At 36.9% G+C, this 16,376-nt stretch overlaps 1 protein-coding gene across 30 annotated transcripts in view; it reads left to right on the top strand.

Annotated features, from left to right (window-relative positions):
• Positions 1 to 16,376, top strand: part of MAP2 (microtubule associated protein 2) — a 290,836-nt gene that overhangs the window by 55,711 nt on the left and 218,749 nt on the right. For 29 of the 30 annotated variants that reach the window (XM_082691637.1, XM_082691639.1, XM_082691640.1 and 26 more), the window contains exon 2: positions 13,827 to 13,876. The gene's annotated coding sequence lies outside the window, so the exon portion shown is untranslated. Of the gene's footprint in view, positions 1 to 7,165; positions 7,306 to 13,826; positions 13,877 to 16,376 lie in introns of all 30 variants that reach the window. The other variant, XM_082691636.1, reaches the window with a different exon arrangement.

Here is a 16,376-nt window from a genome sequence, read left to right as displayed (position 1 = left end):
ATTTATCTATCTGCAGGCTAATGTTTAGTACTGCCAAGTCTTCAAAAAGGTTTCTGGATATTTGAAGTATAATTTATGACACCTCATCTGAGCAGAATATAAAATACGAACAGTAAAAAAGTGTTGTGTTGTGGACACTTAGCACATCCCAGCTACGTAGACTCTCCTACTGAGCAGTCCAATTTCCAAATGTATGTTAGGCAAGATCATGTAAATAATTTAGTTTCTGCTGGTGTTTATCGTACATTATTAAAATACTGACGTGCAGTGGCTGCTACCTTCTTTTATAAAGTTCTTCATTGTGACTTTGCTCATATGTTTCCCATTTCTCCTCCAGGTATAATATGTAAATGTAGATTTTTAAAATTGACATTCTCGAATATGTCTTCAATTTAAAGGAGCCGCCCCTATTTCAACCGGACATCCTCACTGTAACTAAATGGGATGAAATTCGGTAGGCTGTGTACACTCCTCACAACTTTGTAAAGAAGTGTCTAGCATTTACTGTCACACAGTTTTATTGACATATCTTCACTTAAGGAGTTTTATTTGAGAGGCAATTAATAAAGCATTCTGTATAATGAATACAACAAATAATAATATCTAATGTCTAGCATATGTTGATTCATTTTCAAGTTACAAAATTCTGTGATTTTTTTCCCCTTGAAATAGTTTAGAAAATTTGCCACAGAGTAGGGAGGCTCTCAACTAATTAGGGTGTCCTGAAAAAGAAGTCCATAAATTGAGCTGTAATGTCCTATGACTAAGGCTGGGGTGGGGTTGGACTGCGTGTAGGCAATCCTATGTAAAGCATATAAAATTGGTTGGTCCCCAGAAAGGTGAATTTAGCTCCAGAAGAAGAGGTGTTTTACAACAAACATATACATGAAAATCCCTGCTATAGGTGCCTTAATTATGAAGCCAGATTGTCTTTAAGTTTTGTAAATAAAGGAAAGTATAATGGCAGATTTTTATTCAGAACATAGAACTTGGATGTTTTTGTTCTAATCTATCCTTTCTGTTATTATTAAACATGTATTGGCTCACCATATAATATAAAGGACAGCTAGTCTGCATGAGTTTCTTATTCTTAGGGAGTTCATGAGTACAGTTTTCTCTGAGTTAAAGCATACAAGAATCCAGTTCTTTTCCTTTTTGTCAAAATAAGGTCTTCTTATACATATGAATAAACTCATTTAACTTTGGAACTTGTAAAAAAAAAAAAATAGGGCATCCTACAAGGAAAGACATAGAAAAGGCCGAGGTAAAGTAATTTGTCTCAAAGACAACAGTGGAATCAGTCTTGACATCTTGTCTATTTGTGCTTAAATTCTACTGACTGGAGGGGCATTATAAGGATTGGTCATAGGTCTTAGCTCTCTTATTCAATTGTAACTCTCAAAGTAGAGTGCCATGCTTGCCTTGTATCGCTTAGATCACGCAGCACCCGGCCCTGCCCCGTGTAGACACGTAGAAGTATTTGCGTAAGTGAATGTGTCAGTACGTTAATTGTGTTGATTTAAGGAAGCCACAATAATCATGGGTAGTTAAGGTTTATATTAAGTAAAATAATGTCACCATCAGAAATCTAACATCAGCCTCACTGACTTCAGTGTTAGCTAGTACCTATCAGCCTATAGAAGTCAACCTTATTAAAACCCAGGTGAACCTGTTCCCGTTTGATGCATGTATTCAGGTTAATATATTATTGGGAAAAATAATTATCGGTCTCAAAATGTAAGCTGTTTGCATAAACGTGTTGTAGATTGAAAAAAATCACTTGTTGGGTCCCTATTATATGCCAAGTTTTCTGGTATGTTCTGAACATATATTATCTCACACAATCCTCAAAGAATGTGGGAAATTGACATTCTTAGCCCCATTCTAAAGATGAAAAAACTGAGGCTCATACATTTTTAAACACTAATTGGTAGAAAAAATGGTCGGACTCAAATCGAACACATTCTCTAGGTTCTTTCCTTTGTGCCCGCTACCTTAAATTGTTGTTTCTCTAAGATTAAAAATTGCTTGTAGTAATGCAATTTGAATACTAATGTAACACATGATAGTTGTATGATTAAAATGAACTATCTACTTTTACAGAAGCATAACCTGTTTTTACGGAAATAGTGCCACCTTAAAGAGGTGATCACTATCTTGTTACTGCTACAACTGCCTACCAATTAAGTAGGATTGGATTTTAATACTCTCATTTTAGTATTTAGAAACAAAAGTACAGGCTTAAATGTTAAGTTCACAAAGCAGTGTGTTTAGAAATAAAGTCATGAAGGTGTCCTTAGGGCTTTGTAAAATCTAAATTATTGATAGCACATTAATGACTGTAAACATGATCTGAAATTCTTTTTTTAGAAAATTTTTTTTAATGCAAAATTTTGTACTGTCACCACAGAAAAAATATTTTCTAAAAGTTATTTTGCTTATACTTTTATTACTGGATATAATGCATGTTCACTAAAGAAAACTTAATAATACCTAAAAGTGAGATAAATCTAGAAGAAGAGAAAAATCCCAGCCTTGAAGTAAATAAATACCTTGGCTGAAGGTTGACTTTATCACTAGTATTTGTTCCAAGATTCAATGGCACATTTACCCCTTGTTGAAAAAATCGTTCTTGAAATTACTTGTTATATTTTGTTGATACAGTCTACTTATAATGGTTCCTGTTTATATACAAGAAGAAATGCATTTTGAAATTTGGGCCAAAAGTGTCATAATTCAGTGGTCAATTTGCCTTTTGGCAATGTCAGAGTTTGTAGTAATCTTTTGAAAAATTTCCAAGGCACATCAGCATGCTTTGCCCTAGGAGAGCACACATCATTTACTTCTGCCCATCCTTTCACTCTGGAGGAGGTTAAATAGAATGTGTGGAGCCTGGAAAGGTGGGTGACAGCTGGAAGAGATTTTTGTAGAGGCCTCAGAGTCTTCCAGAAGATTGATTATGCAGCATTTTCTGCCAGCTTCACCCCGGTTATCCTCCCATCAGGAAATCTGGTGCTGGACCTCATTGTGTTTCTGATAATTCAATGACTTCAGGACATTCCTTTAATCTCCTGAAGTTTAGATCTATTTTTCAAATATATGGGTAAGGACCCTGATACCCTCCAATTCTCCAAAGGATGATAGAAAAATTCATTTGCATTTAAAAAAATGTATTTTTTTTAAAAAAAGTAATTTTAACTCTTATGGGAACCATTTTTGTTGAGTGAGTGAACAGCCAAATAACGTCCCCTGAGTTCAGGTGGAAACTCGGGCTGTCTTCTCACCTCAGTGAACGTTTCCTGATGGGCAGTCGGGAGTTTATAGAACAGCATGAGGACATCAAGACAGTTTCTTGGAGGCATCATTATACTGAATCTTACCTTTCTCAACCAGTTCGCTTGGGAGTGAATTATTGCAAGGCAGGAAATACTAATTTTTGCTTTTACTCTGCCTTTTTATCACCTTGGCCTTCTTGATTTGGGATCGGTTAGAAAATAATGCCTGTTCGATGATTTCAATATTGCTGGTTAGCTATAAGCTATAATAATAGAAAATTTGTGTGAAAGAACTTAAATCTTCCAGCTCTGTTTGGAAAAGGAAAAGCACTCTGAAACTGGCCGATGGAAACAGTAACAGTCATGTAGCTCGACTGCAGCCTTGACACACACACAGCGGAAGTCGGTGATTGGATTTCCTATGACAGACAGGGAGAGGCCTGTTGACTTTCTATACCCCTAAAGAGCATGTATCATTAGCTGTGCTGCGGCACTGAGTCCATCAAGCACTGAGTGCTCCAAGAAGTGACAGGGTGACCAGCTGTCCGGGCTACTGCTGGCTGTCTTCTTATGAGTCACATGGGCAGTGTGTTAGTGTTGCCTGACTGCTGTCAAAGTTTATTTCCCTCTCTGCTAACTGGTTGAAGATGGTTGTACCCACGAGAATTTTGAGCCATGTACTATAGGTACTTTTGTGCCTGACCCTAGCATGAAGAGTTAATTTATTATGAATAGATGATAAAACCCACCTTCTGTAATTTTTTTTTTTATGTCAAAAGCTTAGAAATGAAGCACATGTTATTATTTGGAAATATTTCAGGGCATGAGCTTATCAAAAACTGGGTCATTTGTTTTCCTTTGTCTCTCAATTATTTTCTTTCTTGCGTGACAGTTGACATTTTGGCAAGCTAACAATTGAGGATAACCCATTACTAGAGATTGCCTTTCATTGAGAAGCAGGTAAAATGCCTGGAAATGAGTCAGAGCCAACTAAATCTAGGTCAACAAAGATATCTTAGTTTACAGGATTAAGCAACACTATATATGTGGAAGAACTCTTAAAGTCTTCAGATGTAAGGTGTTAGTTTAAATGTTGGCACCAACTCTACTACTAAAACCCCACGCTAGTTCACAAACTGCATTTTTGGTGCATTTTGAGAATGCACATGAATGCGTTACATTTGCACTTTCTAACTTAGGGACAGGTGAAAGCCGGGAGATCTGCTGGTTGAAATGTTCCCCTCCGAAGGGCAGCAGGTGAGGCAGCATTTCTTGCTGCAGTAAATGCCATTTCAGCTTCTACTTCTTGCTACTGAAATTGGGTGGTAGAGAAGGATCCCAACTACAATTCATTCACTCATGTCTTACCTTGCTTTCTTTTCTTTATAGAAATCACCACTGCCTTACCTATTTGTGTTCTTGAGGTGGAAAGCCCCCGGAGGGCAGGAAGCTTCTTGATAAATTATTGGTCACCATGATACACCAGTGCTTAGAGAAGTGGCTTCTATGAAGCAGATTTTCAGAAATCATTACTTAGAAGAGTGAATAACTAATTCCAAAGTGTCCACCATTTGCTTGGGAAAATATTCTTACAGTAATACAATAATGAAGCTGTGTCTTGGGTCATTGTCAGGCTTTACACATTCTATTTAGCTATGCAATGCTACCTCGATTACACTAAGGATTAAATAGACGATGTTAAGAATTTAACCATCCGTTGTAATATTTTCTTTATAGTTTTAAATAAATGGTTAAGGAAATTTTAAGTATGGGTAACTACATGTGAAATATAGGGAAAATACGTATAGCTAATTTAAGTTATTTTCATTCCACTATAATGCTTTTCTGTTCAGTACTACTTTGGGGGAAAATTAAAGGTTTAGCCCCTGATTAGTTCAGCTGAGGGTTGGCAGGAGTCTGACAAAGTACTTAATATTTAACATTGGTCACAGCAGATCTGTTTCCTCTGTTTGTGCTTTTAGACTTATAGGAAACCCTAACTTTTGCGGCAGCTACATTTGTTCCAGCTATAGGATTTCACATTATTATGTATAAATTCTAACCCTCTTTGGTCCTTTGTATTTAACATGATGAAATACAATAAGAACATTAAAATGGGTGAAAATGTTCTTTGTAATAATAGTTCTGAACTCAGTCCTTTTATACCTCTTTTGGGTATTTGCAATTCTTTATTAAGTTAATTAAGTTATGCTGGAACTGAGTTATAATAACAACGTATGTAGGAGGTAAGTGTCCCTGGATTCACCCAGGAGAAGACCAGTGACTCAGAGAAGGAGGTTCAGAAATGTGTGGAATGCTTCAGTTTGGCTTGTTACTAGAGTTTTCAGGACATCCGAGCTTTGGTAACAGATTTACTTTATTGTTTAAGGATTGCCTATAACCACACGTTCTTTGAAATTCTAGTTTCACCAGGATGACACAATGACTTATTGGTTGGCCTAGGAGAATGTGTGCTTTCTGAATTGGAGAAAATCAAGGTTGTGACTTTAATCCTAAAGAATATCGGGATGCTAGGGGCCCCTGGGTGACTCAGTTCATGGAGCCTCTGACTCTTGGTTTCTGCTCAGGTCATGATCTAGTGGTTGTGGGATCGAGCCCTGCCTTGGGCTCCACATCCAGTATGGAGTCTGCTTCAGACTCTCTCTCTCCCTGTCCCTCTGCCCCATCCTCCACCTGTGCACTTGTGCTTTCTCTCTCTCATAAAGAAAATCTTAAAAAAGAGATGTTAGACACACCATTTCTCTTTCTGGACGAGTGTCTCAGGTGTTTCCCACATATTCCCAAACCTCAGCTGCAAATCCAAGTATTAATGACAAGATTCTCCACTAAAGATTTTGAACAAATAATTAATAATGCATTCACTTTACTGTAAAACCATTTCAAAGGAGACCTTGGATTTTAAAGACTAATGGTGTGAGTGAACTGATAGATTTTCATCCTGAAAAAAAGTAAGCTTATTGGCTTTTGCAGATTCTATTGTTACTCAAGTGTACCACCTCACTAAAAATAATACAACATTATTCAGATACATTTTAGCTCTCAAATAACTCATGCTTCTTACTGCTGTGTTTCATCATAAGTCTTGAATAGGTTAATTTCTTAAACTACATATCTGCTTAACATTAATAAAATAAAATTTATAAAGAAAGAAAAAAAACCCGAAAGACTCTTGGATGAGAATATGTAAGGCCTTTTTGATATAGATCTTTGAGGTATTGTCAGCAAAAAGTTTCTTAAAAAATTAATAATGCCATCTCCCCTATTTTTGTCCCAATAAAAATACTTAGAGAAAGAACTACAGGAGACTAGGCTCTTTCCATTTCAAAAATTTGTCATTTTTAAAATTAATATATAATATATTATTTGTTTCAGGGTACAGGTCCGTGAATCATCAGTGTTACACAATTCACAGCACTCACCATAGCACATGCCCTCCCCAATGTCCATCACCAGCCACCCTACCCTTCTCCCCACCGCCCTGCCTCCAGCAGCCCTCAGTTTGTTTCCTGTGATTAAGAGTCTTTTATAGTTCGTCTCCTTCCCTGGTGCCATCTTGTTTCATTTTTCCCTCCCTTCCCCCCATGAGCCCCTGCCCTGACTCTCAGATTCCTCATATCAGTGAGAATATATGATAATTATCTTTCTCTGATTAACTTATTTTGCTTAGCATAATACTCTCTAGTTCCATCCACATCACTGCAATTGGCAAGATTTTTTTTAGATGGCTGCATAGTATTCCACTGTATTTTTTAAATAGTTTTTTTTAAAGCATGTTTACCCTCACTATTTCTACCTGAATTTTTTTTTTTAATCTACATTGTTATTCTTTTTTTTTTTTTTTTTTTAGATTTTATTTATTTATTTTACAGAGACACGGTGAGAGAGGAAACACAAGCAGGGAGAGTGGGAGAGAGAGAAGCAGGCTTCCTGCCATGCAGTGAGCCCAATCCCAGGACCCTGGGATCATGACCTGAGCCAAAGGCAGACGCTTAACAACTGAGCCACCCAGGTACCCTCTGCCTGAATTTGAATATGCTAGAATTCTGTAAGGAATCACACAGGAAGAACCATTTGTATCCTAATTTAAAACAAGAAATGAAAGAATATACGTATGTATAAATATACACAGGCCCTATAACCAAATATATGTATGTATTTCACTTTGTCTCTGACTTCTGTTATTATTTCTTTGCCTTAATAAATGATGTTTGTGGGTGCCTGGGTGGCTCAGTGAGTTAAAGTCTCTGCCTTTGGCTCAGGTCATGATCCTTGGGTCCTAGGATCGAGTCCCACATGGGGCTCTCTGCTCAGCAGGGAGCCGGCTTCCCCCTCTCTCTCTGCCTGCCTCTCTGCCTGCTTGTGATCTCTGTCTGTCAAATAAATAAATAAAATCTTAAAAAAAAATGATGTTTGTGTAATGTCAATTAATAGGAATCTTTATCCATAGATACTGGATATCTAATCTTTATAAGCTTAGTTTTCTCCTGGGAGTAATAATAGTATCTGCTGTATTTGATCTTTTGAGGATTAAATGGATAATAGATGTGGCACATTTTGTACAATGCCTGAGTTATACAAACTCTTAATGATCCTTTCTTATGATTGCTGCTGTTTTGTATCAGAAATAGTACAACAGTTTCCAGAAAACAAATTCTGCGACTGAGGTGTTTGGAAGTTATTCACTTTAAATGAGTTGTTATTATCCAGTTTCTGTGTCACCCGGTCATTTTTTTGTTCTGTGTTGTGACAGTAGATGGGTGAATTAGACACATGTGACCGGCCCTCTTTAGTTGTAACCTCTATTTGCGATCATTATTATAGCAGCTACAGCAAACATGTCCAAGTACAGAACATTCCATTAAGAGCCATACGGATTGCCTAGCTTCCTACGATGTTTTTGTATGAATAATACAAAGTCTAGAGGTGAAATTAGTTGGAGTGTCCATGACTCAGCCTCTTTTTCCGGAGAGTGACTCATTACACAATTATAGATGGATTCCTGACTTTATGCTATATACCACACTAAGTGCTTGAGATACAAACACGGATTTGCTGGGTCACTGACCCGGAGCAGCCCACAGACTCTGCAGGATACAGCATTCATTAACTACAATACGGGTTTACATGTGGCCAGTACTCTATTAATGTCATCTCTACCTATCAAGGAAACGATTAAATGTGCAATAATGTGGGCTGGCTAGACAATGTGACTCCATGATTTGGGACACACACACACACACACACACACACACACACACACTTCTGATTTTATATTGATGGGTGATAGTGTAATTACATCACTACTGTTTTCATTCCTTTTTGTGCTGTTTTAGTGTTAAGTAAAACTTCATTCTTGTTCCATGTCTCATAGATCATACTCTCCACGAATAGATTCGTTGTCTCATAAATACCTTTCCTTGATGGTCCTGCTGGAAACTCAAACTTAATGTGTCTAAAAAAGCCCCATCACCCTCTGTTCTTGCTCAGCAGCCTCCTCCTCCTTCAGCCTTACCCCCATTTCCAAGAGCGATACCATCTTTCTGGGAGTTGGTCTCAGAATTCTTTTGGCTCCTTTTCTCTGCCCCGTGCCTTTCACGTATGACCAATCCCCAAGTCCCATAGTTTATAGACAACACTATGGACTGAATTGCATCACCTCAAAACTCATAGATTGAAGCCCTAACCCCAGAGTGGTTGTATTTAAGAGATATGGCTATTAGGAGGTAGATAGTGTTAAATAAAGTCATCAAAGTGAGGCCCTCATTTGACAGTGGCCATATAAGGGCACAGTGAGAAGGTGGTTATACACACACACACACACACACACACACACACACACAAGCCAGGAGGAGGGCTCTTACCAGAATCAGACCAAGCCAGCACCCTGACCGCAGACTTCCAACCCCCAGAACTTGAGAAGACGCATTCCTATTAAGTCACCCCATCAATGGCATCCCGAGCTAAGATGCTTACCTATGCAGAAACCGAGTATCCTTCCGCCTCTCCATCGACACTGTCTACCTGAGTTGAGTCTTCATTAGCATTCACTGGGACTTCTGTGGGAGACACCTCAACGGTTGATTCTTCTTTAATCGCTTCTCATCTTTGATCCAATCTGCATGGTGTCGCCAGCTCCCATTACCTAATTATGCCATTCTTGAATTTAAAACCTTCAGTAGTTCACTTTGGCATACAAAATTAAATATATTTAATTATGTAGCCTCCTCAGCTTATCATTCAAGGTTATTACCCTAATACAGACCCAACCTAGCCTTTCACCCAATTAGCGTTTTTCTTGTGTGTTATATTCCAGTCAGGTAGGACTGCAGGTGTCTGTACAGAGAGCCCTGGGGTTGGCTTCTTCCATCACTTTGTTTCCACAGCGTCCATTGTCTGTGTGGGTGTCCTCCCCACTCCATCTCCACTTACCTAAATCCTTTACCATCTTCAAGGCTCAAGTCAAACCCATATCTTCTGTGAGACTTTATCTACATAATAGGATTTCTTAGTGGTTTTTTTTTCCCCTTCTTTGATCTCCTCTAGCTCTTTGCTGGTATTTCTCTGTAACAGCAGGCATATTCTCCTTTGTATCATACCCTTTGTCTTTTGGTTTTTTTATAACTACCCCATCCCAACACATTCTAACTAAGCTCTTTGATGGCAAAGAACTTTGGATCCCTGAAATACAAAACAAGTCTACTAAAAAAAAGAGAGAGAGAGAGAGAGAACCCACAGAACTGCTCTATATTAAAAAAGATATATATATATATAAACAATTAAAAAGCACTTCAGTTATTTTTTAATAGAATCGATTTTTAATTGCCTCACAACTGCAATATTCCCTACATTTGTATCTGTAAATTGAAACTCAAGCAGTAACTTTTCTATTGCTCAAACAGCAACCGTTTCTGTAAATTGAGTTTCTTGGGTAACTTTAAGAAGGGAAAAGCGCAGCAAGGGTGAAAGGTGTTGTTTCAATTGACAGTGACATCGATATGCTAATAGCTAAAATATGCTTTTTTCAACTTTTATTTCATGTGAGGTGGAAACAAGCATACTTCAGCTTGACATAGAGTTTATAATCTGATCTCATTATCACAATATGATTTATAATATGGAAGCATGAGACCATTTCTTATTGGAAAAGTGGGGGAAGCTTTAGCAGTTAACTCTCAGAGATTATTTTCTGACATTTCCCCTACCTTTTTGTTATGGAGCAAAAAGATGGAGAAGTGATGCTTTTATACGCTGATAAGTTAAACTGCCTGGAAGCAGATGCTGAATCCTATTGAACAGAATTTCATTTGAGTCATGCTTAGGGCATTGTTTAGCGGAATACTACACAAAGAGTCTTGACCTGTGTGTTTGAAATGGCAGATGTTCACAGTGAAGACTGAGCCTTAGGGCAACATAAATCTTCACTATTCTGTGCCTATTTGCTCAATAACTGGGTTGAATGGGGTGGGGGGAACAGAGAGTTATTTACGAAGCAGCTGCTCCTGCTGCAAATGGACACCTTCCCCTTAAGATAAGAAATGCAAGCAAACAAACAAACAAAAAAATTCCTAAGAGCCCAAGCAAGTGTATAAGTCCACCAGGTCAAAAAGGATCACCTCTTGTTCCTCAGAACTTTGTTTCTGTGAAATATCTTTGGTGCAAGTCAAGTGGGACAAGGATAGGATTTTTTTATTTTTTTAATTTCTGCCAAAAGGGGGATTTTTTAGCCATTCCTTTAAATTTGGCAAAGCATCAGAAAAACACAACACTAAGCATCTTCATTCACTTGACAAATATTTATATTCTTCTGTGTGCTCAACCCCTTGCTAAGCGTACAGGTTCAGCTAAAAGTTTCACATGGCTAAGGTAGCATTGATATTTTATATTTTATTATTTTTTAAATTTTTATTTATTTATTTATTTTTAGCATTGATATTTTAAATAAAGTTTGTATTTGGCTCATGCTATATTGAAAAGAAAATAAACTAGAATTTTTGGGAGGCAGGGCTGGCTTGTTGCGGGGAGCAGAGTGGTTGGCAGTAAGTCAGAAATTCTTTCCACATATGGAACAAACACATAAAGCAGCCTAGTTTCTGTATCACAAAGCCTAACTTTTGAAATGCTCCATATCATTTTGCTTTTACTATGAAAGTATGTATATATTTGAAAGTGCATGTAGAAAAGATAAAATCCAACCTATTTAATAGATATCAGGATATTGATCTAGTCTGTTAAAGAGGCGTTCGCAAGAAGTAGCTCAGTGGCCAAATGGTAAATTGAGACTTTGAGGCACACACAAACAATTGTGCAGGTGTAGGGAGTCTTTGCTGGATTCCAGGTAACTAGGGAACCACATTTTCTTAGGGAAAGGTGACTGGTACTCGACATGGTTAAAATGTACATATACACGGTGCCCTCTGCTTGTACTTTGTCTTTCATTTCTAGTGTTCATCTGTACTATTTTAGCCTCCTCTTGCACACACAGGAGGACACTCGCACACGCACACCTACATGTACGGCACACACAGCTGCACTTCCAGTCACTCAGTGTGGTGAAGCTCTGTTGTTCCTGCTCTCCCTGTATTTTTCTTCCTAATTTAGGAAATTTTTTCTTCCTCTCCTTTCCCTTCTCTCTCCTTTACTAGTCTTTCTTCTTCGTTTACTCTCTCCCGCTTTCTTTTTTCTTTAAATTTGTGGAGCAAAAATTAAACAAAGCAAAACAGAAAGAACTATGATTAAAAGTGAGTGTCCCAAATTTTCTCAAGTCTATGGCATTCTGAGTGTCCTGGTAATTTTTTTCATGGTGCTCTGCAGACCAAAAGAAATGGCTTCGCAGCTCCATTTCATTAGTAAAACAAGTATGTGTGCACTAACAACTTAGTGGCCTTTAAAAAATAAATACATGAAAATTGAAAGAAAAATCTTTTTCCTTCATCCCTAGAAACCCACAATTACTTACGAATGGTAGGTGTGTGTTTCCTTCCTGGGTCAACCCAGCCTTCAAACCTGGGAGTCGGACGGGATGTTGTCATCCTCATTTCTTACTCCACACTGGTTTTCATGCAGTATTTGCTTTTATCTGACAAACATGATAAAAATCCAGCTTTGCCAAGTTATCCCATCATTGAAACGAATGTAGCAGAATCTGATACTAGACTCTGGTACTGCAACCGTGGATTACTTCAAGTGAATAGCTTGTGTTGTGCCTGATGGATGTTGCTATGATTTTTCATGTATTTAAAGTATTTTATCGTTCTGTGAATTTCCACTGGTGTCCTGGGGTACCATGCATGGCACACAGTCTAGGAACTGTGACTTTATAGAAAAAGAAGAATCAAAGTAAAATAAAGTCAAGTGCTTGAAGTGGAAGTAGACATATTAAAATCATTAACCTCAAAAATCCACCAACATATTCCCATATTCTTTTTTTTCATCTTCACAAATCTATCATTTCATTCTTATATAATAAAGTTCACTTTTTTAAGCACCTACCCTTAAGATTAAAAGGCAGGAATTTCACTTCCAATCCAATTTTTTAATTTACTAGTTTACTAGTATTTCCTTTTTATTTTCTTTTAATAAAAACTCTATACATTTAAGGTGGGTAACATGATGCTCCGATGTATGGAGTAACTATGATTATGATAAGCTAGCTAATTAACATAACTCAATGGAGTATACGAGTATTATTTTAGACTATTCTTTTCATTAAATACTTACCATTGACACTCAATTTCGGTTTTGAATTTAACCTAGAAGTCTAATAATGAACCATTTTTAACAGTGTCATGCAGAACATATTCTAAGTTCTAGCCGTTTAATTCACAAACACACTTTTGAAAACTAACTTTTTTTATTTTTATTGGAGATTTAGCCATAGACACTCCCTGCAGCAAGTCAAGAATTTTACTCTGTGTCATCTCAGTTATTTTGTTTACTAACTGTCCGAAAGACAGGCTAACTTTTGGCACAAAAGTTTTGGGTTTGCTTTTGTCCTTGGTGGACCTTCTTTGTACTTCCATTGGACAGTGTGCTTCTTGGTATAATTTAGTGGCAAGGCTTAAGTGTAAGAAAGCAGTGGGAAGATGGATAGGTTGTCACTGGAATTGTCTTATTTGACTTTTGTTGCCTTTAAACAGATTGTTGATCCTGGACTAAAAATCTATACCCTGGTAGACCAGATTAATGATCCAAATGCAGTAGTTGTTACTATTTTCAATTAAACATCTTTCAGGAGAAATGGTAGTACACTGAGTACAGAAATTTATATAAAAAATGTTTTCTGTTGTTGACAAGAACAAGCATTGTTCTGTTTTGTATAAAAACTGAAGATAAAAATAGGACCTAATCTGGGCATTTAAAAGGTCTTGTTAGATGAGAGCTAGAAAATAATTTGAAGTTTTATAACTATGTAAACTCCCATTATTATAAATGTCTATGGTGTCAACCAGCACATTTTTTTCTTTAATAAAATAAAAGTTTGAATCATTCAATTGATTTAATTTACGAAATGTTTTTCTGTTTATCTTTCAGACTTTATTGATCTGATCCAAGGTATTTTGGGACTGCTGGCTGGAATTAAGGTTGGTGATGTGTTTATATTGATGATGAATAGCTGTGAAATAAAATAGAAGCATTGCGGGCCTTTGGACAGTTGGGTCAAATAACTGCTGCAGAGTGTGGTATAGAAAGATGAATCTTAGTGAGAAATGGATACGTTTCAGACTTGGGGCACTTAACACACACGTTTTCCTGAGCAGCATTTGCTTTCCTAGTTCCTATAATTTCTTTAATTGTCAACTATTGTTTAATTTCTTTTACCTATCTTACTAGCTGAATTTTGATCAAATGAAATGATCCATTTCTAACATATTCAGTTAATAAATACACATACCAGAAGAAAGACTTCTTTGTAAGGCTGGGTAACATTTTTAAAGAATGGTTAGCTTCCTGGGGTCCCTGGGTAGTGCAGCTGGTTAGATGTCCAGCTTCTGGTTTCAGCTCAGGTCTTGATCTCGGGGTCTTGAGGTCAAGCGCTGAGTCAGGTTCCGTGCTCAGCAGGGAGTCTACTTGAGATTCTCTCTCTCTCTGTCCCTCTGTCTCTCCTCACCCTCTCTAAAATAATAAACAAATCTTAAAAAAAAAAAAAAAAGAAGAAGAAGAAGAAAAAGAAGAAGAAGAAGAATGGTGAGCTTCCTTAATTTGAAGGGAAACTCTTGAAGCCCATGATTTTGTAGCCATGTTTCCTAGGGATGGTGGAGCTGAAACATTGCTTACCAGTTGTAAATTTCAATTAATTGGTGAAAATGCTAAGATGTCATCCCTTTTGTTCTATTTTCTTGTTAGTGGGTTTCATGGGAGACTCAAAACCAGCTTAACTGAGTTTAGAGTAGTAACAGAGCATTAGAGGGCACTCACATTGGTGGGCTTGAGATTTCATTTATCCCCTCTGTGTTCATGTCTAGAATATGTATTCAGATCAGATTTTAAAACAAAAGAAAAGCTAATTCATGAATGAAATGAGGGCTTTTGTTGCTCATGTAAAAAACAAAATGCCGGGTGTTGCTAAATTTTTTGTATAGGGCTTTGATTAATAATTAACATAAAGAAGAACCTTTGGCTTTTCATTTATGCTTACATTAATCAGGAGTTTAGCCTTCAAAGCCCAAATTTACCCTCCAAATTGCAGTGTCTAGCACACAACGGGCACACAGTAAATATGTTCATTTTCTGGCTTCAAATTCTGACCTTGCACTCCCACCCGCAATGCACACGTGTGCGCTACTGTTTTTTTCTCTTTTTCGTTTTGCCTGGCTTTTTTCATATCCACTACTCAGTACATTCTGTGTAAACTTACACATATTTAAACATGGAATTTCTTGTAAGACTTTGAACTTTTTGCTACTTCTCTTTCCCTACTAGCGCCTGTCCCTCTGCCAAGCAGTAATGACAAGTAGGATGAGCTTTTTAGAAAAGTATAAATCTTTGAATCAGGAATATTTTTATGCACAAGATTAACTTTGAACTGTTACCTTTTCCCTTTACTTAAAAGTAAATCCTTTTGTCCCTCTTCCTTTATGGATTTTGTTTTATGGTTGGTATGGTCAACATGGCAACTTGAAATCTTATCTCATTTTGACCACTTTTCAGAAGGAAGGAAAAAATAAAAAGAAACATGTAAAAAGAAAAGAAATAAAAGATTTTGTTAAATTAAAAAACTATTAAGAGGAACCGACAAAAACTTTTCTTGATCTGATCTACTAATCAACATCCGTGTGGAGAGTTACTTTCATGGGACAATGTACATAATTTAAGTGTGTTCAGTTTAGTTGTGAAGTCAGAATGACTTAAATATTCCAAAATAAATGTATCAATGCATAAAATGTATGTGAGAATGGAAATGTATTTAAACCTCTCCTATTGCTAGGCTCCCCTGTGTTTATGTGTTGTTCAGCATAATTGGTATTGTTTTCCTTTTCAACTGAGAATAAATTAAATTTGACATAGTTTTCTAAATCAGATTTTGAGAAAGTAGCTTGATATAGCAAGGCTTTTAAAAAAATATATGAATTCAACAGAAACAGCCAGAATCTTAACATAAAATAAAATATATAATGAAAATTACCATTCTTTTATAAACTAGAGCTAAGTTCTTTTGCTTCAGGGGAAAACAAAAAAAAGTTTCCCCTAATATGAAAAGCTGCTTCTTAATATCAGCTGAGCAAAAGAACTAGTGTTGCTAGATAAAAGCAAGCTTTAGAGAGGAATATATAAAATGGGATGTCAGAAATGTCCTTGTACTTCTGTAGAGCAAAGGAAACCAACAAAATGAAAAGGCAACCTAACTTGAATGGCAAAAAATATTTACAAATCATATATTTGATAAGGAATCCAAAATATGTAAATAACTCAGACAACTCAATAGCAAAAGCACAATCTGATTAAAAAATAGATAGATGGGGGCTCCTGGGTGGCTCAGTGGGTTAAAGCCTCTGCCTTTGGCTTGGGTTATGATCCCAGGGTTCTGGGATCAAGCCCAGAATCAGGCTCTCTGCTCAGCAGGGGGCCTGCTTCCCTTCTACT

The sequence above is a fragment of the Mustela nivalis genome (genome assembly GCF_964662115.1).
Source record: "Mustela nivalis genome assembly, chromosome: 11".
In the NCBI taxonomy this organism is placed as follows: Eukaryota; Metazoa; Chordata; class Mammalia; order Carnivora; family Mustelidae; genus Mustela; species Mustela nivalis.
This window is presented reverse-complemented; position numbering and strand designations above follow the sequence as displayed.